Source organism: Maylandia zebra, linkage group LG11 (genome assembly GCF_041146795.1).
Source record: "Maylandia zebra isolate NMK-2024a linkage group LG11, Mzebra_GT3a, whole genome shotgun sequence".
NCBI lineage: Eukaryota > Metazoa > Chordata > Actinopteri > Cichliformes > Cichlidae > Maylandia > Maylandia zebra.
This window is the reverse complement of record NC_135177.1, coordinates 25335246-25360228: the sequence shown is the minus strand read 5'-3', so window position 1 is coordinate 25360228 and position 24983 is coordinate 25335246. Positions and strand designations below refer to the sequence as shown.

The following is a 24983-nucleotide window of genomic DNA, read 5'->3' as shown; positions in this document are numbered from 1 at the left end:
CATAGACTAAGGTAAAGTGTAATGATTGAACCAGAACTTTAAACTCCTTCAATGTAATCTGAGTGATCATCTGCGATTGTGACTTTCATGATGTACGCCAGGGTTTCAAGCTTGTTTCTGTTGCTCCTAAGTCTCAACAATCAGTAACTGGAAAATAAGATATCACTAAATAAAAAAAGTCAGTGAGCATCTGGCATTTAATTCCTACAGTCTATTCCTAATCCCTAATTTTCTCATTAATACCTACTGTTCAGCAGTTTGAACCTGGAAATGTTTAAAGTAAAACACACAACATTTTGTATTCTAAGCTTTCTTACTGACTTTCCACGACGGACCCGCCAGCAGCAGAACTGAGGCTGACTGCAGGTGCTAATATGCTGGTATCGCCTGTGCGGATCAGCAGGGTACAGTATGTGCTCTCTCAGCCTGTTTTACTTTGGATCAAAGACTGTCTCATGAGCAGTCTGAAGCTCTTTGTGCTTCTCAGCATGACCACATCTCTGCTTGCGTGAAATACATTGATTCTGGCATCCACCACACACCAACGCGAACCATGACACTGGCAGAATGCATAAAACACACGCGCCCCTCCCGTCCCCCGGCTTTCATCGTGTTTTCAATCCAACATCAAGAACATCGTAAACACGCACGGGTAGCACAACGCGGCTCTCATCTCGACACAGACGGAGAAAACACCTACACAACATTCACGCCGCACGTACAGTACAAACACGGTATGTATACACAAGCTGCACTCGCACTCGAGCGGGCAAATGTTCATGTATAATGAGAAATACTATACGCTTACTATAACTTTTCCTGGCTTGGGTTAAAAGTCACTCCAGCAGTGAGAAAATGACAAATTACTGGAGCTTCAATCTCTGATTCCTGCACGAGTGATGATTTGGAAGAGAACTGGTCAAACACCACAGCAGATTACATCAAGTACCACTGAACCAGAGAGACACAATTTGTTTTTCGCTTTTTTACCGAGCCTCTCGGATAATGTGCCGCGATTGTTTAGCTTAAGCGAAGTAGAAAACTGCTGCTTCGAGGAAGGTGTCAAATTGTTTAAAGAGTTTCTTTTCTATAGCAAAGCATCTTCACTGCTCGTCACGCACACCTCCGTATGAGCTTAATTATAGTCAACACTTCCTTCCCTGGGTGTATGAAATTACACTATTCACAGGCTACCACTTTACATCCAAGCTCATCTGAAAGTTATGCCTCAAAAAGGCGATGATGCAGATAATATTGTACTGTTTAATGACACTTTGCTGTATTTGGTTGCAGCAGGGGCCAACAGCTCCGGGTCGTCATCACAGCCAATTATTTGACTCAGCAGAAAAGTGAGTGCCAAAATTTTCCAGACCCACCGCACGTTTGCAGAAAACTAAAGTCCATAAAAAAAACAGGACTTAAATGACCACATATGCTGTATGTTTTTAAATTCCATTATGATTACATGATATGAGCCCATTTGGAGTATTTAAGTTTCGCCGGGACAATTAAATCTGCAGCAGTTTAAATTCAGGCAATAGCCCACAATCAACTGCTGCATCACCATTTGGACAGAGGCAGCTGGAACTGACTGGCATGTTAATACTCCTGATTGGTGGAGCTGATTACAGGCTCTTGACTCACAATCCCAAAATACCAGTGTTGAGGGAAAAAACGACACAAAGCAAATATAGAAGTAGTGATGAAATTTGGCCTTTCCCTACATTTCAGGAATGAGAAGAAGAGTCGACTTCTTGTCTTTCTAATGTGTGTTTCACAACATGTAAATGGTGGGGAAATCAGGGGGCTTGGGAAAGTAAAGGTGGTCTAGCAGAGGAGATAAAAGTAGAGTATCTGCAAATGTCCCATATGATTATAGTATGAGTTTATCTGAATGCGGAAACGCCCAAGATATGACTGACAGTTGTGATAATGTTTATAAAAGGACAGATATACACTCATGGGCCACAGGTACATCTGTTTGGCTGCTTGTTAATACAAAAATAATACAAATCAGCCAATCACAGGAAAGCAGCTCAATGCATTTAGGCATGTAGACATGATCAAGATGACCTGCTGAAGTTCAAACAGAGCATTAGAATGGGGGGGGGGGGGGGGGGGGGGGGGTGATTTTAATAACTAAGAATGTGACGTGGTAGTTGATGACAGAGAGAGAACAAGAGAGAAAATAGAGAAAATATCCAGTTCTCTGGCTGAGGAGTCAAATAACCACTCGTTAAAACCAAGGTATGCAGAAGAGCATCTCTGAATGGACAACACATTGAGTCTTGCAGAAGAAGGGCTGCAGCAGCAGAAGAGCACTCCAGGTGCTGCTTTTTCTGTCAGCTATGAGCAGGAAGCTGAGGCTAGAATTCACACGAGTTCACCAACTTTGGGCAACAGAAGATAAGAAAAACACTGCATGCTCTAATGAGTCTCAATTTCTGCTGCAACATTTAGCTGGTGGGGTCAGAATTGGGTGTAAACAACATGAAAGCGTGGATTCATCCTGTCTTATATCAACAGCTCAGGCTGGGGATGGTGGTGTAATGACATGGGGGATTATTTTTCTTGGCAAATTTTGAGCTCCGAGTACCAGCTGAGCATCGTTTACACGCCACAGCCTATCTGAATACTGCTGCTGATCATTTATGACCGCAGTGTACCCACCTCCTGCTGCTTCCAGCAGGATAACACACCATGTCACAAAGCTCAAATCATCTCAAACTGGTTTCTTGAACATGACAATGAGTTCACTGTGCTCAAATGGCCTCCACAGTCACCACATCTCAATCCTACAGAGCACTTTTAGGAAACGCTGGAACGAGAGACTCACATCATGGATGTGCAGCCAGCAAATCAGCAGCAACTGTGTGATGCTATCAAGTTCATACAGGCCAAAATCTCTGAGGAAAGTTTGCAGCATCTCGTTAAATTGATGCCACTAAAGGGCGGTCCTACCCAGCATAGCTGAGGTGTACCCATGGAGTGTAGTAAATCTATCAAACTTGAAAATACTACATATTCTCTCTTCAAAAACACCAGTGTTATCTTTTCTGTTCAAGCAAGTTTGAATATTATAAGATCTAAGCGAGCTATACTACACGTGTAGATATGACGTTGATGATCAGTGCCATTAATGCAGCGTCAGGCGAGCGTCTTCTCAACAGCAGCAGCAGTGAAACATTAAAATGTAAAACAGACTTACCAGACCGAGGATGACACCGCTATTACCTGAATGACTTTTCAACAATCTTACACTCAAAAGCAGTTATGTGGAAATGTGTCAGAGCAGATGAACGGAAGAATTCAAGAATGCTTTTAGAGGGTTCAGCTCATACTGGATTAAAAGACACTGCTCTTCTGTAGTCACACTGACAAACAAAAACAGATACACGTATCAGTCCACCTGTTTGTACTTTTGTCTGTCATCCGAATGATAATTGCTAAAGTATGCTCTTATAAGCCGATCCCTAAATAAAATTAAATCAGCTTTATGCATTCTGAAGCATGACCCCCTCAGGCCTCCTTAGGGGTATTCAGACAGGTTTGATCGGTGATTGCAGGATGATATTCTCTGCCGAGACTCCATTTTCCAGCTGCGGGCTTTGCCTGCTTACCAGCTGATTAGATTAAAAGGTGAGCTCCTTCACCCTGAAATTTATTTTCTGATCTCCTGATAGATAGACTGACACCATCAGACAGATAAATATGGGTAATTCCCCCGAGGCTGGCAACAACTTGTTAGTGTTGGATATTTATAAGCTGTGCGGTGAAACATACACCTGAATTTTAGGTAAAAAAAAAAAAAAAATACCCAAAAAAAAACAGGATGTCATTCTGAAATTTATCGAGTGAAGCTACTCATGCCTACCTTATTAGATAAAGTTTTCTGCTTCACTTTAATTCATTTATACCGACACTTATGGTGACCTTATGGTGAAACATTCCCAGCCTTCATTTAATTGAATGCAAACAGCGCACGAGGCAAGCTGGAACATCTACAGCTGAAGCCTTTTTAGCCTTGACGGCACGGTGACACAAGCTTTCCCTCTGGTTAAAATCAAGAAACTGACATAATGAGCAGCCGCGCCACCATGAAAACTGCACGCAACTCTACCCAAAATGCCTTTCTCCATCGTTGCACATTCTCCTTGAACGACTTTAAATTAGATTTATCCCCCTTTTGTCACTCAGACGCTCACGCAAGGCAGCAGCAATCGTCAGTAAAACATCACAGTTGTGACTCACTGAGCCTCCACCAGCCTGCTGATTAGGACAGGTCGGGTCAAGACTGATCACCTGAGCCCCTCAGACCGTATTACAATTACGCTGATAGAATACTGACCTTTTCTACTAATGCTAATGCAGCAGAGAGTAAGTGCCATCTTACTGTCATTGTGCACGCAGGTACTAAAGCACCAAATAACCAGAAATGCACAAAACGCTTACAGTAGCAGCACACATATACAAATGATCACACTTCTATCCCAGTTCAAGCACATTACACACATTGCTTTTATCTTCTCGCAATCCCGTCTTAATGACTCCATTAACTGAAAGGCCATTAGCAGCATTCACTTTATGGCCAGCCAAACAGCCCAGCCGGGAGCACATTATGGAAAAGGCATGCGTGTCCCGATGTCCATTTCTTGTCACCCTCTTCGCACATACACATTCATTCACTTCCTCAATTCATCCCTCGAGGCCAGCTAGCCTGAAGCAAGCAGGCCTGGACAAACTGCTAGGTAAACACTGCACTGCAGAAGAAACTGGAGGGCTCCTCAGTATTTGAAGAGATCTCATATCCCAAATTAACCCAGTTCACCTTAGAGCGGCAGCTGCGTGAGGCCCTTTAGGAGTGAACGGCCATCCAAGAGACAGCCACAGTCCCAAAATATTGATTCAGCAATGATAACAGTCTGATAATGATCTGTTCTTGCTCCACCACCAGAAATGAATCTCATTCCCTGCTACAATCCAGCTAAGCTAAAGAGAGAACAGCTGTTCCCACTGAAGAACTGAAAAATGAATGATGATGCGAACAATGTGAAAATATGTTTTGGCCTGAACAGCACAACACAAGTGAAAGATATTCTCAAACGCTATCGAAAGTGGAATCACAAAATAAAAATGTGCGCCAGCAATTAGAAAAATGTAACCCAGAGAGATGATTGGATCAGTGATCTGAAAGGGCCCGACTGGTACAAAGCAGGGCAACGGGAAATTCGCTGTAAAAGGCTGTCTCGTGAACCATGCACACTTCTGCCACAATTTAGACCAAGCCGAGTGAAATGATTGGGGAGCGTCGCAGCAACACCGAACGCTGCTGCTGTGAGAAGCACTTAAAAAGATTAAATGTCACAAACACGTAGCTAATAATTTGGCACATCATCTCCATATTGCTTTTCTGTTTCTGCAAGTCTGGACTCGACGAGCAGAGTGCACATAATCCAGCACAGATGCTCTTTGACTGGTTCTACAGAGTGAGTCACCCAGTTACTTTGTGACCATGGAGCAGAGCTGCGGAGGGCCTGGGGGTCAGAGTTCATCTAATGTCAGTGAAGCAAAAACACAAGACACGCACATGAAACCTCAGCTAGATGACAAACGTGCCACGCGGGAACAGAAACTGAACTGAACGCTTGCCAAGTTGGTTTAGGGACGTTTTTGAGCCGCGTGTTTGTGCTGTGTGTCATATTTCATTGATCTCGTTTTGTGCCTTCAGCTCTGGTTTGTTATTTGTTACTCCTGTGATACACTATCACATGCTAAATGTGTCTTTTCTTTTTCCTGCTCCGAGCTAATCTTCAGCTCTGCAGGCAAATGGTTGCCCCCGCTGAGAGGACAGTGGAAATACTTCATATCTCATAGGAGGGGGGTCGCGTCCAGCCCAGCCCTGATATTAGCTCACCACTCTGGGAGCTGTGGGTTTCAGACAGTTGTACTTTACTTCCGCTGAGCAGGAGTGGACAGAGGTTTCTGCTGCCTGCTTGTTTCCCTCCCTCCCCCCTTTCCCATGGGGTAGCAGGCCATTTATCAGCTACTAGAAGAACATGTATCGATGCCCCGGAATTCAGCGTTTATTACACTTCAAAGTGCAAGGTCAACTTGGCAGGGATCTGTGTCAAAGCTGTCAAGCACAGAAACATAAAACAAATAGCCCACGCAGAGGATGCGGCGTAAAACACCAAGATAAGGGGCACATGTCTCACCGTGAGATTCTTGGCTTCTACGTACACATTTGCCAGGAGGTTGTAAACACAGAGGTTTCCCCGTTCATGTTTTGTTTTTTTAATACATTTGAATCTAAAAGAGCATCATTAACAAACAGAGGAGAGATAAGGAAAAGATGTAATGGCAGCATCCATATATTTAAAGAGAAAACACCTGGACTGAGGTTAGTTTTTTCCCCTCTGTATGACCACATGCCGCATAAAAGTCACACCAACTCTTCCCAATTTGCCTCAGCGGCGAGCCATATTGAGAAGCCAGAGCTCTTGTGACTCTCTAATGTAGTCAGTACTTTCATGCCTTTGATGCCATCACATGCCACTCCTCCCCTCTTCTCTGGGTTTTCTGACAGTGACAAAGGGGATCGGCAGCGGCGTGTTATCACTGTGCAGCTGCAGTAATCGTATTATTTAGTAATCTTAATTCTGAGAGGCTGACCAACACTGTGAACAAAGCGAGGGCCTTGCTAAGCCCATCAGAGCGCTCCCATGGAGCAGAGGTCTTTTCCTGCTCTGCGGCCCCTCCAGACCCACACACTCCCTCATCCCTCCCCGTTTCTCACCCTCCCTTCCCCGTGTCCTCCTCTCTGTTGCTTTCTGTCTCACACTCTCTGTCTCCCTCCTCATTTTCCTTCTGCTCTTGCTCTTCTATTTCCAGAAAGCTTTTTTATTCTCTGTCTCCCTCTCTGTCTCTCTCTGTTTTTTTCACCCTCCCAATCTTTCTGTCTCTGTAACGCTCTGAGCTGGGAGTTTGTGTAATGGCGTTATTCACAGTTCATTGGTCTGTTTGAAGGGACTATCTTGATTGAGCGTCTCCCGGTGCGAGGCCTGGTGACTGTGGGAGTGTATAAAGATGTGGATGTGTCCGTGGAGATAGATGGGCTTAGTAATATGCAGGACATTGCAGAGTCTGGGTTTCGATATGGGGTTTCATCCAAGCAACACATAGGGAGATAAAAGGAGGCTGAAATGATATGCAGCCGGAGTGCAACGCTCAGGGCATTAGACGTGAAATGAAGGCAACAAAGAACTAGTCAGGGAATCAGAGTCATTCTCATTAGCTGGTTCACCCTCTTCAGTTTTAGCCCCCCATCCCTTTTCCATCTCACCCTAATGAATATAAGTACACTGACATAGAACCAAAACGTGCTCCAAGAAGCAAAAAAACCCCAAAAAACTCACCATTAATTAGTTCAAATTAACCTCAGGACTAAAATGTAGGAGTATACACACACACATACACACACGCACAGGGAAAGACACCCTGTTCGCCTCATTCTGACACCACTCTGATGCTGTTGTAAGCTTGGCTGTAAGATCAAAATCTCTTTCTTTGGCAGACACACACAAACACACACATACACACACACACAAACCGCCTGGGGCAGAGGAAGCACAGGAAAGCAAATCCGCTGTGAAGACACCATAAAACCAACACTGCAGAGAGACACGCCACTTCTGCGCTTCTGCATGCATAAGCTAAAAAACATGCTAATGACATGCGCCACACATGTGGAGACGTACACGCGTAGAAAGAGAGGGTCCTACTTACAGAATGAATCAGACGGTATCAGAAGCGCCGTGCCATATTATCACTGTAGTAGTGAGTCAACACAGGCACTGAGATCTGAGACCACAGAGTTTTAGCGCTTCAGCCAAGGGGGTGAAGGGTGGGGGGGGCGTGGGGGGAGTCAGAGGAGTTCACACTGTGTCAGTGGGTGTGAGGACATTCAGGAGGAATCTGGAGCAATCCCGTGTTTATACTGAGAAGAGAAAATAATCCCGATAGGCAAGGCAAGAAATCAACAATTGGTGGAAAAAGAAGTTTGTTTCTTGTGTACAAAGAGGATGTACGGGGGATCGATTGGGCAGGTGTGTTTTTCTTCTTTCTATCTCTGACTTTTAAAAAAAGCAAACACAAAAATAACAAGAGCCCACCTCGACAAATAACAAAAGGAACGGGTGAAAATGAGTCAATCAGAAAAGGCTCCACCTTTTCCTTTTTTTTTGCTGTCTTATTCTGGTTTCCTCTGTCTGCCCACCTCTCGTTTTCCTCGGGATTGCAGTGGGCCCGTAAGCAGAGGAACGGCGGTAACAGAAAACCAATCACCTCGGCAGACGACGAGAGAGCATAAAGGAGTAAATGACAAGCAGATGAAGGGGAGGATTTCCGACACCTGCTCTCTCCCTCTGTTTCTTTACCTCCGTCCTTCTCGCTCTCCCTCTCCCCAACCTGTATTTCCCTTCTAGTAACAGCCCCCCCTCCCTCCCTCACTGCTTGTTTGGGTTTTTTTAGTGCATGAGCTTGCCACAGCACTGACTGAGATTCTCCAGAAGCTACAACCACCAGGATGCTCTTCTGCTTTCTTTCCTGCTCTCTGCCTTCCTCTCACGCTCTGCACAGAATGACAATGATTTGCGCGCCGTCTACTGTGCCGGCACTGGATGTCTGCCTGGCTCTCTGCCTGACACTTGGGCTGTGTACCCGTCTTCCTGTCTGTCTGTCTATCTCACCAGACTCAGAGCTTGTCTGTCATTCAATACAGCTGTCTGTTTACCAGGCCATCTTTCAGCCTGTCTTCCTCCCAAACACTGAGATACAGACCAGGCAGGTGCAGGCGGGACATCATTCTAGTCTCCTGCTCAAGTCCCCCCCCCCTCCCCAGTGTAAATCCTGAACCCCTCCCCTATCCATTGCGCTAACTAGCCTCAACACGAATTACAAAGAGTCCAAAAAAGATTCTGTGCAATCCTAGTTAATTCTGTCCTTTATTTTCTCGCTGTCCCTGCCTTTTTTCTCCCCCCTCTGTCGGCTTCCTTCTCTTTCTTTTTCCACCTGTTTCCCCGTTTTCTGCTTCTTCTCCTTCTTCCTTTTTTTTGTTCTCCTTCTCCTTCTCCTCTCCTCGGTGCCAGTCTCCTTGCTCGTTATCTATTCTGGACAGTCTGTCCCTCCTCTCTCTCCGTCACTGAGGGAGGATGAAGAAGAATGGTACTGCTTCATAATGTGCTTCTCCACAATGTGAGAGAAACTGGGGGAAATTTGTGGGATAAAAGCCGGGTGTTTTGGAAATTGTTCCTCAAAAAAAAAAAAAAAGAAGAAGAAGAAAAAAAACAATAATGATAGGCCCTCCTCCCCCGCAACAAATCAAAACAGAGCGCCTCTCGAGGGGGGATTTTCAATTACTCGCTTTTGCCCACAAGCCAATCTGGAAAAAGTGGCTGAGCTCTGAGGTGTGCACCAAAGTGTCGTAATCTCAAAAATATATCCGGTTGATAAATCCGGACATATCCAAAAGCTCTGTACCATTGCTCAAGCATCACTGCAGCCTATTTCATTTTAGATGAAGTCCAAGAAGCTCAATTGTGCGCTCAACACGCCGACTGGCTTGTTGCGCGTTGACTCCTCCGAGGCCTGTCGCCCTCTGCTTATCTCTGCTTTCGGTAGACGGCTGGTCCAGGCTCAACTCTGCAGACTCAGCCCTCGCTCGGATGGTTCGAGCTGATGGCAGGAGATGGTGGAGGCAGTTAGCTGTGGAAAGCTGGTCGCTGGAGGGTGGATGTTGGCTTCCATGCTGTCCATTTGGTGGCCATCTCTGCAAGGCTTCAGATCTAGAAGGAGAGAAAGAAAGGAGGAAAAAGCAGAAGAGAGGAGAGAGGGAGAGTGCATGAAAGGTTAGCATGGTGACATTTGTGTCACTCTTCCTTATCGCGTATGTCATTCTCCTCCTCGCCACTCTCCACCCTGCCTGTCGTCCTGCTGTCTATTCCGTCCTTGTCACTCTTCCACGACTTTGCTGCTTGTTTGTGCCGACCTCCTCTCCACTCACTCTATGATTTGAGGCTTTCACTCTCTCCAACAAGCTCATCTTCAAATGCTCTCGTCATCCCCATCTCACTTTTATTCCCTCTATCCAATTTCAGATCTTCACCTCTAACTTCTTTCATGCAATCATTTTTACTCTTTCTCTTCAGAATCCAAGGTGTCTGTTCACCACAGGCTCCACAGGCTGCATCAGGTGCAACAAAGCCACAAGACATAACTAGTTGGTCCAGACTAGATGTCACATTTTAATAAAAAGTGTTGTTTTTTAACTTTTCTTCTATTATTGCACTAAATTATAACACAAAGTCATGTGAGATGTAATGATAAGATGGATTATCTGTTTGACACAATGGATGAAAACAATACCTTGAGGTGATATTTACACAAAACCGATTCAAATATTAAAATAAGACGCATTCAAATGAACAAGACAGAGTAGAGACAAATATCTTGGATATTTTAAAAATAACTTTATGCTCATTTTTATTTAACTTTTTAAAACCTGAACCATTAAATAAATTGCCAGAAAATTCAATTTTTTTGAAAATAGAGTAGTTATTGAACCTTCTGACGAAATAAATATATATTAATTTGCATATGAGTTTTAATATGTATCATATTTGCTAAATCTGTCATTTTTTGCAGTTTGAGCTTAAAAATGTATCATGCAATTTTCCCAGGGGGGAAAAGAAGTCTTGACACATCACAAAAACTCACGTATCGAGTGTGATACTCTTGACGTTACAGTGTTAAAGACGCATAAAACTGTTTATTCCTCTGCAGCTGAAACAACATTAATACTTTTCAGTTGTGTTTTGGTGCAAAAGAAATGAGGAGAACCTCTTCAGTTAAAGATAAATGTAAAAATATTTTGTTCTCGTCTATAACATACTGAGATTTGGATTGAAATGTCATGCAGAGAGCTGCGTCATATTCGGTACTGTCTCTTTAGACCTCCTGACAGGTCACGCTATTTGCATTTCATTGTGCTCTCTTGCATTTAATGTAATGCAAACAAAACAATGAACCTTTTGTGAGTCATACTTTGGTACAGTTTCCAAATAGCGACACATATTATCTATGTATCAGTTCATGTTGTGGCAAAACGCATTCATAAATCCCTCTAAATTAACCCCGCTCCAGGTAGACAGGTATGCATGCAGATGACAGATGGCCCGAGCTTAGACAGACTTGGATGCCTGCTGAGTTTCTATTTTTCATTTCCTAATAAATCACACTACCTTTTGTCAAACAGATGACCCAATTCTAAAAATAGAGGCGCAATGTCAAATCTTACCCAACAGGTAGTCTCGACTCTGTTACTATGCAACAGTTTGCACCTGTTGAATATGATAAAGTCCTTTCTGAATCCTAATCAAAAAAAGCTTGCCGCTCTGAGTCGAGTGATGGATCTCTTCTTAAGTCAGAAAAGTACAGAGGAAAAAGGAAAAAAGGTCATTTCAGAGCCCTGCAGTAATATCATCTCTTTTAACAGAGTAAAATCGTTAAATAAGTTTAGTGACTCCAGTGAGGTGGGTGATGGCCGATTTACAGTGAAACATTCGAGGCCATTCAGCTTATCAGCTCCAATCAATACTTCTGTTGGATATATACGACCCTCCCGTGACACCGATATTCTCCAAGGACCATTTAAGATGAGACTAAGCACGGTGAGGTTAGTGCTCAGTGTCTTCTATTGTGTGTGTATGTGTGTGTAGGTCCAGCCTTTGTTGGCACCTTAAGCATGCTAAGGTGTCGCAGGTGTGAAAAGACGTAGGTGGGTGCGAATTGGTGTGCAGAAGGTATGTCAGCGAGGAGTGCAAAGACGGAGGTGCGTGTAAAAAGAGTGACATTGTGTGTCTGTGCATGTACATATGTGTCACAGCTGTCATGCCAGAAGCTATTATATACACCGATCTACTTCATAACCTTCTGTTCCTCCAGTCCTTCACACTGAGGCTGAGCACAAACCTCTGCTCCCTCTGAGTGGGAAAAAAAAAAAAGATTGACACGGACACAGAAATAGCAGCCCTTCCACACACACATAAACACATCCACAGCATCTTTATTCATTTCCTTTGTCAGGAAAGAGTCTCAGAGTGTCCTCAGTGTGTCTAAAATCAAACAGAATGTAGTGAGGAGCCCGAAGAGACCGAGAGAGGGATGGAAGTAAGAGGGGGGGGGGGGGATGGGTGACACAGCCAAAGAGGGGAAGATGGAAAAGGAGGCAAAGAGAGGGGGGAGACAGGCAGCAAAATGGATTGAGCCATTCAGATTTTGTCTATATCCATTAAAACTGGATAGGACGGCTTATGCCCTGAGGCGTTTGGGGGGAGGTAAAAGAAAAGGAGGATGGAAGGAGTGATGGAGGGAAACAGGTGGGGCTGGACAGGGTGAGTGGGTGAGACACAAGGAAACGAGGGGGGCCCATCAGGAATGAAAATGCTCTGTATATAACTGCAGACTAAAGCCATACACATATATACATATTTATATATATTTAGGAAACAATCAACTAAGAGGTGAAAGAGAATGAAAAGAGGAGGGGGAAAAAAGGAGCGGGATGGACACTCACCCATTTCAGCGGGCTCTCCACAGGCAAGCACAATCCCTGCTCTGTGATCCCATCCTGGGGAAAGGCGCAGCGAGATCCTGGAGCTCCCTCCGCTGAATACCAATGGAGCTGCTATTATCAGCTCTCTCTCACACACACACACACACACACACACACTCACACACCGGCAACTGAGGAGGAAAAGGCACAAACAGCACACAGAGTCAAGTCTGGGGTAGTTGTTTAAATTAGAAAAGAAAAGCAGCTCAGTGACGCCAACAACATGTGACAATAAAGGGAAACACTGCAGCGGCACAACTGGATTTAAATTCCCTCCCAGCGCTCCTTATATTCGCCTTTTTCTTATGAGGAAAAAACATCAGAGGCAGCGCACAAAGCTGAGGCATCAGTCCACACACACACACACACATATACACACACTCATACAGTGCCTTTACACAGCCTATACAAATACTTACTGAGCTTATATCCAGAAATCCCAGCGAGTCCCACAGCTCACTCTATTCACAGCTCCTCTGCTTCACAGACGTGTTAGAGGAAAAATTAGTTGTCCGCTGTTTTTCTTTCCCTCCCTGTGGGTTCCTCACAGTAGTATTAGATGCAAAGATAAAAGGATATGAAGGCAGACTCTATATCCTCCCTTGGTTTCTCCTCACATGCAGTATACATCCAGTTTTTCTGTCTCCATTTGTTGATTCGGGTCCGATCCGTCTGCCTGCCAGTGGACTTCGCTGTGATACGGCGACACGCGACGGCAAACTGCATTCACTTAGTCACCCTCCCCTCTGCCTCTCCCCTTGCTCAATAGTATACCCGTACCTCCTTGGCTTTCTCCAATCTAATCAGCTAGCTCTCTCTCCGTCCCTCTCTGCACCCTCCTACTCTCTCCTCACCCTCCCTCCTCCTTCCCAACACCCACTCCTCTACACGCTCTCTCTCCCTCCTAGGTATTTTTCTCAAAGATGAATATCAAAAATAAAAAACCCATCACCCCTCCATTCTCTCTCTTTGCTCTCACTGTCAGTTTGTCCGATAAGCATTTGAAATGTGGGGGGGGCAAAAGAAAAAGCTGGTCATGAAGAAAACGCACACTATCTGAATGAGACGCACACTCACACACACGGCAACAGAAAGACAGAGAGAGTAATCAGAGGGATGTGTTACACCCACGGCCGGGGAAAACTACCCTGACAGAGTTTGACGTGGCTGCTCGCTCGGGGTGACAAAAACTATCACACGACCGCACCACTCGCCTCGTCTCGTACCCCGTGACACACACACACACACACACAAACGTGCAGACACCAGCGCGCCACAATGTAAACACGCCCGTCGGCTCACACGCAAAGGCGCATATTGACATAATGTCGCTAATGTGCACACACAGACACATGAAGGCGTAGATCCAATCAGAGAGGGGAACCACTAATTGTGAAATTGTGATGCTGGCGCCGCGTTTAACTAAGAATATATGAAACAACAACCGATGCCGGTGTATTTTTTTCTTTGTTTTGTTGTTGTCGTTATGGATTCCCTCGGTGTCGTCAGACAAATCTGCAATAAAGTTTTTTAACTTTGCGATGAAGGTTGTAATAAAAGGAGAGAGCCCTGAGAGCTAGTTTGGTCAGAAACCTGAGCAGCGCTGCATCATTCACGCCACCATGAATCGTTCTCCTCACGTCGTGAATTAATAAATTATTGAACACGCTTTTTTATTTCTTATTGACAGTGTCAATTTTTCATGAATTCTTTTCATATTTAAATGAAATCCACTTTACTGGACGCCACCGCCTCTATCACATGTTCTTTATATAAGGACAAATTAAGTCGTGCAAATGTATTGCTGATAAGGCCAACACAGTGGTGTAGCGGTTAGCAATAACGCTCCTGGTCGGCTTGGATCTTTTTTGAGGCATTAGCACCAATTACCCTCGCAAGCGGCCCAAAGACGTGCTTGCGAGGTTAACTGGTGATTCTAAATTGGCTGGAGGTGCGGATGCATGAGTGCGCGGTCAACAAGACAAATATTGGCAGATGCAATCTTCAGTCGATAAACCAGTGCATAACACTATCACAGCATGCTGTTAGCTCATTTCCATCTCCATATTTTTATTCTTGGACTCTACTAGAGCAGTTTTGCAGAATTCAGATTTACATATGACCCTTATTTATCTTTTACCGAGCCTTGGTGAAGTCATGGTCTAAAATAAGTCATTTTGATGGATCCACATTTCTTCTGACAGGCTACCACCGGCAAACAGAAGGTCTGAACGCAGGAAGGGTGAACTACAAAGTGAGATTAATGGGTTATCGAGTTATGTTGAGTGTAAAGTGTTCTGCAGTAACTCATGGTTTGGTTTAAACTCCAGAAGCATCATCATTTCACTGATTCTTTCTGTTTACAGCGTCTCATGAGCGTGATAAAGATTCTCTCTTGAAGAAATACCATTTATGCTTTTCGTACTTTTTTTGTGGAACTTCTGAAGCAGCGCCTTACTAAAACAACCGAGTGAAGCCCAGCTGTAAACTTGCAGCAGTTCATATTATGTGAGCTGCACTGGTACTGAAATTTGCATGCATTAATCTGGTGATTCATAAAGTGTGTAAATGTTTTTATGCTTGCTTCAAATGCTGTTAAGTCTCTTTTGCACTGCTCCAATTGCAGCTAATAATGCACAGATCAGAAAATTCATCTGTTACATTTGTAGTTTATTTGCAGTAACAGCATCTCATTTTACTGTTACATTTTATGTTTAATCTTTATTACCCATTTTTTTGCTCTCTGTCTGGAGTAGGCGGTGCCATTATGTGAGCGTGCAAAGATCTTTAAGCAGAAACTCTGAGTCGCCAGAGAAACCACCATTGTGATACCTGCTATCTGGGGTTTTAGGTTTTGTCTAGCCAGCTAGATATCCCACTTGTGGGAGGGGCTTCTGTGCTTGAAGACAGAGCCGAGTCTGAGAAATCAGCTGGGTGTTTAGAGCGTCTGAAGCTCTGAACTATAACAACACAGTGACAGAAAATATGGAAAAGCATGATATGAGCCCTTTAAACATGAGCGATACAAGGTTGCGGATCGATTCCCTGCCTACTTCAGTCTGCATGTCGAAGGATCAAGGATCTTGATACTGAACCCCCGAGTCTCCCCCCCACCAAGGATGCATCCATCCAGTGTGAGTGTTTGAGTAAATGTTTAATAAATATATAATAGTCTTCGATAGCAAGTTAATTAGATAAGCATTTTAATTATAATCATGCTTCTGTAAGCCACTTTGGAAACCCACCTCCACCCCAGCTCCTTCATTTCATACCATTTTTAACCGAATCAATGTGATGTCGGTTGTCATTGATCCCAAGCCCCACCCCCAGCTCCCCAGGTGGTCCAGCAGCAGACAGAAATTACCACAGATGGAAAAGAAAAATCCAGTTTTGACTAAAGTGGTCCTGACAGAAATGAACTAATGCAATACTTAATAAAATAAAATTGAGTTGAATTGATTTCAAGTGGTAAATGGCATTTCAGCATAGTGAGTCCTTTGTCTTATTAAGAAGAATGGGCTGCCTATACTTTTTACTAATGAATCAAACTTTCAGTAGAACACTTTTACTTGTAATCAGGTATATGTAACTCACAGAAAGGTGGGGACTACTTCCTCTCCCACACACCCAAGCCATTGCTGAAAAACATTCCTCCTCTCACTGGAGCACCCCGACTCTTCATGCACAACTCCCTTGAATGGAGCTGACACCCTTCTCACTATTTATAATGTTCAGTCATACAAGGCACAACTCAGCAACAGCACGAGCCCATTGCAAGCAGACAGCAGTCTCCAGAGGAGCAGCTCACAGCCTATGATGTCACTGTCTAACTCCCATATCCCCACTTTCGATCAGGCTATGCTGTCTCATCCCCCCCTAACGAGACTGGGACACTGGCCTTATGATACCACTGCTCCTCTCTGGTGGGTCCAAGTAGCCTTTGCAATATAGCTCTTTTTCTTAACCTTACAGCCCCAGCGCTCTCTTAGCATTTTGTGTCCTCCAAGGCTTTTAAACTCACCACGGTGTGTTGAATCATTGATTTTGTCACTCTGTGCATGAGGTGGCGCTTTAATTGCTAGTGACAACACTGTGTTGCCTAACAGTGATGTTTGTACACTATGCTTTAAAAGATTTGTCCAGATGTAATCTATTGAATTTAATTTAATAAAGTGGCAGCAAAAATAAATAAATATGCTTGTGTGTCGATCACTAATTAATCCGCACTGCTCCAGTCCAACCTATGACTTATTTCATTCATAACCTGAATGCTAAGTGCTGTACGTTATGTTAAAACCTATTTGCGTCTCATGTATTAAATGATAGCCTCTGGGTATATCAACTCTGGCTTGTCCGCTAACCTGTCCCCTAATCAAACCAGGAAGCAAATATAGCATGTGACAATGCTGAGCTGTCTCCTCCGCTTTGGTTTCAAACAGCCCCCTCCACTCACCGCCCACCCAATGCATCATCATGTTTTCACCTATTCACTTTGCATCTCATAAAATAATGTGCATCTCAAGATGTCTTTGTCCAGTGGGCGGACAGTGCTGGAACACCTATTACTCACTCATGCTTGAGCCTATTAGACTGCAACCATGTCACGCTAGAGGTTCCCTTAGGCCACGGCTGGGGTTTTTTCTATGCATGTGTGTGTGTGTTTATGTGGACATTTGGATATGACTGTTTGTGCGTCTGTCCAACTTGCAAATTTAAAGTTCCTTTGTAGTCTGTGTGCATGTGGTGTGTTTGTGTGTGTGTGTTTTTCAGTGGAAGATTTGGAGGGCTGCGTACACACAGCGTTACCCCTAGCTGTGACCCACAGCTGCAGTTTTCAAGAAGTCAGGAGGAGTCTCCGTGTGCTGTCTCTCCCATTTCATCAGACACGCTGACGTGCACCCCGCAGTCCAAGCGCATGCACGCAGTCTAATTTACCTCTAGTTTAATTTACCCCGCTCTCATTTGTGTTTTCCTTCGCTGCTGAGTGACACCGAGACTGCTGCATGCGCACGACTATCTCCGTATCATACCTCCATCTTTTTAAGTGTTTACAATATAATGCGAATAATCCTACGTGGTTATTTACCTTAATATTAGTGGTGATTTAGGCCTCCACAGAAAGTCTGCTGTCACTCTCTGTTTCAGTCTCCCTCCTCTCTCTAAATATGCATTCAACAGCTGTCTCTCATCTCCATCCCACACCACTTTGCTCTTGACAAATTGATGTGGAGCGCTTTTACATAACAACTATGTAACACGCGCGCACACTCCAAATACCATCCGCAGCACAAATGTAAACCTCGCCGAACCATTACACATTGCACTTAAGTGCAGGTGTTAAAAGCCCAGTGTTTGCAAGTGCCGGGCGTTACGTGTGAGAGTGTTTCCTTAATTTTCACTGTGTAGAGCGCAAATGTGGCTTCCATGTTAACTACTGCTTGGAAAGCGTGGACGAGAGGGAAGGGAAAGGCAGAGGAAGACAGAGAGAGGAGGGAGAATTGACATTCTGCCCGAGCACTGCGCTGTGCTCATGGCATAATGATTAGCTCCTCAGTATTCCAGTCACATATGCTTCACTATCAATGAGAGAGAGAGAGGAAGGAGCAAACATGAGGGAGGGGACTAGCAGAGGGAGGGGGGGGGGGGGGGGGGGTATCACATAGGCAGAAACAAGGTGAACAAGAGAGCAAGTGATGAAAAAAGTGAGAGGGTAACGGAGGACAGAACACAGGACTGTAGCGTGACATAAGCAGCAGCAGCGGCAGACGTAAGTGCGAGCACGCTGCAGTAAGCTGACACACACAGATGGACGCTGCGTGCGCAACAGTCGGACACATTTGCAAACTAAAAAAAAAGAAACACACACACACCCTGCATCCACACGTACGCTGAAATACACGTGGAGAATACTTTGTCAAAGTCACAGCAGTTACAGCCACCTCAGCAAAGAGAGAGGTGGGGGGTTGGTGAGGGACGAGAGAGACAGAGAGGAGGGTGAGGATGCAAAAAAGAAAAAAAGGAGCGAAAAAGGAGAAAAAGAAAAGGACAGAGGGCGGAGAGGAAGCATGTGCCAGCAATAAATATATAATCACAAGACATAGAGAATGATAAATGTATACCATTACTTAAATAGGTCAGTCATACATTAATAACATCGATGTGATAATAAAGTTGGGAAGTCAGCTGTAGCCGGCTGAATAAGTTTGCATAAGTGCGCTCATTTAGTCAAACACAAAGAAGTACATCATGTTTCTGCATGCCCCGTAACTCAGACTTTATTTGTTAAGACAGATCGCCGTGGAAGAAGTGAAACGTTTTTCAGCTGGGATGAATAATCTTAAAACACAGCAGAGATGTAAAGGTGCGTACTGCATGCATGCAACTTAATAAAACATGTCTGTCTCCCTACGTAACGGTATCATTTTTCTTGCATTGTGTAGTGCAGCACATACTGTACGCTGACCTTAATGTGATTTATGATATTTTCCTTCGCCTGTAGAATTACTAGTATATATGATTTTGCCTGGTAAATTGTTTGACCTTTAATAGCCACATACCAGTGTTGCTCTGATGTTGATATTGCATCCATCACAAATACACTGCAGTAGTACTTTTAGGTATCCGTTTAGGGCTGGGTGAAATTAGCCGTCTTCACATTTAGCCAAGATATTATTTGCATGAAATGCTTAAAGGCAAAATTATGAGTGTAGTACACAAATATAGAAATTAATCCCCTTTGAATGCTCATAACGTACTTGAAGACACGTGTCATGCGTGTCACTGGAAAGATGACAGATGAAAACACCAATTACCATATATAAATTAGACGGCTCCCATGCTAAATTAAATGTTCCTTTTTTATTAAAACACAAGGGCTAATCTATGTCAGCTACGAGATTTTTCTGTCATGTTACCTTGGAAACAAAGCTTTTCCCGGCATCCACAACTTGCCAAGATGTCAATAAAAATGCCATTTAAAAAAAAAAAAAAAAAAAAAAAACACGACATTAACGCTTCTCTAGAGACTCAGTATTAAGTGGGTTTAGTGGAACTCACTGTAGGTCTGTGTTGTTATTTTTTAATACTGTTGGTGTGTAACATATGCTATATTTACTATAATTCGCTTCAGGAAAGCACATGCTAATTTTACCCAGATCATTGTAAGATATACCTACAAGAACCTCAGTTTCACTCTGCTTTTAGAGCATAACTCCAGGCCATGTGCTGTAAGAGCACACTGCCTGAGTAATTTGTGGGTTTTATTTACACTGCATTTACTGGTGTTTCACCACTAAATCCAAACTAAAAATACAGAGTAATTCTATTTCAAGTAGTTTAAAAAAGAAAAATGCCATGATTATATTTCAGGATAGTCGGTTCAACTACCCGTGGTTAGGGCAGCTAAGTGTTAACTTCCTCAATTGGTCTCTTGTGCTTACTTAAAGTTCATATTACACAATGCTGGGCAGCACAGTGGTGCGGTGGTTAGCACTGTCATCCCACAGTCAGAAAGTCCTGGTTTGAACCCACTCACACACACACACGGAGTTTACCAGTGCCTGTGTGGGTTCCCTTCCTCTCACAGTACAAAGACAAACATGTCAGATCATCTGGTGTTTTTAAATTAGCCATAGGTCTAAATGTTTGGGATTCATACTTAATTGGAAAATCTACAGAGTAACCTGACGTGCGCCGCGGTGTAACTACATGTCGAGTCGACATAGCCCACAACGACTGTGACTGGCCTGTTCGGCACCCTCGATTCTTCCTTGTCATTTCCAGCTATTTTTTGCCACAGTTTCTAAATTTATCAGTGAGAATGTATCAATCATCGTCTCAGCATCAACATAAGGACTCACAAATGTCAGAAAAAGAGAAATTTGAGAGACAAATATATTTGCCCCTAAAAAAATGATCACAACAAAGGACGAGGAGGTAAAAGTACCAGCATTTTATTTGTTGGCTGGCACCACATATAAAACACCGGGACACGACCTCACGGTAATTATTATGTACTGTGTAATGTGAGTGTGTATTAACATAAACTCCGACGATGTCGGCCACTTATGTAGGTTACGTCATAGGCTCTACAAAGTCTAAATCTGGCATTAGCCCTGCAAAAGACCTGTCCAGGGCGTCTGCCCCTCACTCTTATTATAACAAAAGCTTCTCACAACAATGATACAAATGATAGCACGATGTTTCATTTGATAACTTGATGTAAAAACACTTCCCTGACTTGGATCTACAACCATAGTAACAACGCTTCTTTCTGCTGCTCTCTTACCCACAGAGGGTCGTTGCAGCAGATGGCTCTGGATATTTGATTTGTGTAGATTTTTTCACTGGATGGGAAACCCCCAAAGGAATTTGTGCATCTTCCTGGTCTCTGATCAGATGTAATGTCATAGTAACGTTTGTAAAATACATTTTATTCATGTTGTTTTATCACGTTAGTGTAGCGTTTGAGAAAAATCTTTTTTCTTCTTTTGAAGGGCTGTGTACACACAGAGCAATGTTGCCACAAGTTGGCAAATCATGGCCAAATGCCTTTGGATTTTTAGGGCTGTCATCACATCCTGCTTATTGTTTCTACCCTCCCTGTTTTTCTTTTATGCCTTTACTGTCCCCACAAACCGAGACAGCAGTGCCAGACAGCTGCACCTCCCTGAGCCTGATTTGAGGCTTCTTCCTAGTAAGAGGGAGCTTTTTTTCCTCCCCACCATCGCCATGTGGTGCTCACAGGTAGGGTGGCCAGATCAAACTAAATGTGAGGCAACCGCTGTGTTTTTGTGAGACAAAGTGGGACACATCAATAATGCTGAAAGGTAGTCTGAATGTTTCCATGCTGTTATTTCAGTTGCTCTTCAGGTTTTGGATCTATCCATAGTTTTTTTTTTTATTCTATTTTTTTAGCCATATCTGACAAGTGTCACTATTATTATAAAATTATGACATACATGTATTCTGTCACTTTACGCCATACCCCCTCCTGTCTCTCAGAATATACTGCTGCTTTATTTTCTTCATGGCAGCTTCCATCATAGTCACCCAAATCTGCAAAGCCTGTGACTTTTTGGTGTCTTTCCCTGATGAGTGTGGCATTAGACAGGCTGAAGTTCTGAATATAGTAAAAAGCCTTCCCTTCATATACTTTGGGTAAAAGCCAGACTTTTTGAGAAAGCAATCAAAATGTGGGAGACTATCTCAAAATGTGAGAAGGGGACAAAGAAAAAAATGCTGAGTTAAGGATGACAGCTGGTCATCCTGCTCATAGGTGATCATCTGATTGCTGGAGAGCTCTCCTTAATATTATAATTATTTATAAACTCCAGTAAAATTCTATTTAAACAGAAAAAAAAGTGGCTGAACGAGCAACACAATAAGATGGCTAAAAGTAATAGTTACATTTGTGTAAATGTTGATGGAAAACTTAAATCTTAGGCTAAACTAATAAATACATATTTAAATTGCTCGAGTCATTTCCAAACAAAAAATTAAACATTAAATGACTCTGTTAAAGTATAAACAAATGATCGAAGTTGCAGTGGCGTGTCTAGAAAATTTTTGTTGGGGGGGCCAGGTAGGGGCACAGATTTGGAGAAGGGTGGCAGATGTAATTGGCAGATAAAGTTTAAAAAATTCTACCAACCGTTAATCAAAGGAGCTTGCAAGCTCCTTTGACTACGATGACCTGGATGACTGAGAACCTTCACAGACCTACCAACCGTTAACCATAATTCAATAACCCTATAAACCTAATAACCGAATGCGCTTTTAACTCTTATTCGAATGAGATTTTAACCACTATGGTGCAAAGTTTTTAGATACTGTGTTGATAAAGTACAAGAGATACAATCAGTGCTTTGTCAGTGTTTACTCAGTATTCAAGGACAGCAATATTTGCATAGTATTTTTACTGACATATAGTGCACATATGTTTTGGGCAAAAACATTTTTGAATATTAAAATACGAACATTTGTAACAAACAATTGACAAATTAGCCAATTCCAATGTAAAACTTTATCTGCCTGTTAAAAAAAAGAAGATAATCTTCTCACAAACTGGTGATTTTGAAACAGGAAAAAAGTGGGGAAACAACTGAAAAGACTAACATTTGAATGAAACCTGAAAGCAAGTAAATACTTTCTATGCTGCCTTATGGTAAACTTTGGTAATATTGATCAAGAACAACACTGGCTGATGATGAAATACAGTCAGCTGGCATGGTGACACTGCCAGTATTAACCTGCAGGGCTGGACTGGGACAGAAAATCGGGCATTTTGACTACAGACCGGCCCACCAGGTATTAAAGCCATAAAGCCTTTGAATGAAAACAAATGCTGTTGTGACAGTCCCATATGGAAAAGAAATAGTAAAAACTTACATGATTTACTCATGAAAGTGGCCACTTTCTTATTACTTTCATATGTTGTTTTAGTATCCAAAACATACAAGATTCATTATATAATCTTTCAAGGGATCTTATATCTGTTTTTACTCTTGTATGCTTTTCATACAAGTTTCACACAAGACAGATACAAACTTTATAAAATTTATATATATCTTTTCCATATGTACACCGTCTTGTTGGTATATGTATGATTTCTATACATTTTACATCAGATAAAAACTTTGGTTGTAAGATTTAGATAATTATTTAATAAAAGCTAGACATTTTAAATGAGAATAAGAAAGAAAGGTATTTCTTTGTGCCCCCCTTTTGCCTGTTAATGCCCTACCTGCCCCCCTGGCAAAACTTTCCTAGACCCGCCCCTGCACAGTTACCAGCTGTCAGCTACATAAAAAAGGATCCTGGTGTTATTTGTCTCTCAGAAACAGTTCATAGCTTCCCTTCAACTCATCCATGTCACCTAAAAGGTAAACCTGTTTCTCCATCATCTGTTCAGCTCTGATGGTTCAGTAAGGACATCTCCTGGTTTCATCTTCATGTTTCCCTCTCACCACATAACCAAACCGACATCATGACCAGCAGCTTTACAGCTGTGGCTCCAGCCAACATCAGCTGATACTAGAAATTAATATTAAATAAATTCTAACAAAAGCTGATCAAGCTTAAACGTGCTGCTGTTGTTTAGCGCGACATCTGCTGGTTTCCTTTCTGGCGCAAAGTGGGCGATAAATAAACAAGAGAAAAAAGCCGATCAGCTGATCATTGATCAGTTTCATGATTGAAGTAGCAACAGGAGAGGGAGGGGGGAGAATGAGAGAAGTTCACTATCAGTAACATCATAGCACCCACCCAGCTGTATAAAAACTCCGTCAAGCTGGCTAGAACGCAGTACGAGTTATTGTAACTGACAGTAAAAAGTCAGCACAACAAAAATAAACTCCACCTAAACTTGGTTTATATCTGACCCAGATAGACTGCAGGTCATAACTTCTTACCTGAAGTTCAGTTCACCTGACACTCGGACTGGTGGCCGCCTCGGGGCTCTCCTCCTGCCTCCCCTTCCCTCATCCACCTGCTGGCCTCTGTGGAAGCCCCGCCATAGCCACCACCAAACAACTGAGTTATTTTTACACATCAACCTGCATCTGGCCAATCCACCACCTCTCATTGTTCATGCCATTACAAAAATAAATAAATAAATAAGTCACCGGGCATATGCCCGGTATGCCCGATGGCCAGTCCAGCTATGTTAACCTGCAACCAAATCTGCAGCTCCATACAGCAATGTTACGACTTAGATGATATCTTATAACTCATAACTCTTATGTTAGCTGCCCTCAGTAGCATACTGTCTGAAATATTCGAGGGCTGCAATAATTCTTTAAGTGTAATTTTTTCCTTGGTATTCTAATTTCACCGAAGTTTACTAAACTCAACAAACTTAATATTACTTATATTACATTTATTCTGTCCTCATTTTCTTTCACCAAAAAATTGTTTCGTGCAGTGCCATCTTTCGTGCTTGGCTCTCCTACCTTTGCTAACTTGATGCACATAGCACAGAAGCCAATGCTGCATTCTCTTACACTCGGATATCTGAGCTTCACCGTGAAAACATAATCGTACATTTGATATTTGATTGAATTTTATTGTTTTGCCTTTGGGGTGGCACCTGGGGTGGCCAGTCTGGTTGGGGGGGTGGCCTGTGCCCCCCCAGGCCACCCCGCTGGACACGCCACTGCGAAGTTGATTAAAATAAGTGGCTGGAACAGCAGCTAGCTAAAAGGTTAGCTGGAAAAGTGAGACACGGTTAAAACACCTGGCAGGAGTTACCTGCACACGTCATGCTAAAATGTTTAAAGGTAACACATATAAAGCTCACTCACTTGCCTCTAAT

The 24983-nt window shown here is 43.1% G+C and overlaps 1 protein-coding gene across 5 annotated transcripts in view; it reads right to left on the bottom strand.

Moving 5' to 3' along the window:
* Positions 1 to 24983, bottom strand: part of grik5 (glutamate receptor, ionotropic, kainate 5) — a 123035-nt gene that overhangs the window by 97880 nt on the left and 172 nt on the right. For 2 of the 5 annotated variants that reach the window (XM_076890094.1, XM_004550892.4), the window contains exons 1-3: positions 13090 to 13472; positions 12632 to 12801; positions 7786 to 9842 (exon numbers count right to left, since the gene is read on the bottom strand). The gene's annotated coding sequence lies outside the window, so the exon portion shown is untranslated. Of the gene's footprint in view, positions 1 to 7785; positions 9843 to 12631; positions 12802 to 13089; positions 13474 to 24983 lie in introns of those variants that run through there. The other 3 variants (XR_013100849.1, XM_004550893.4, XM_076890093.1) reach the window with 3 other exon arrangements.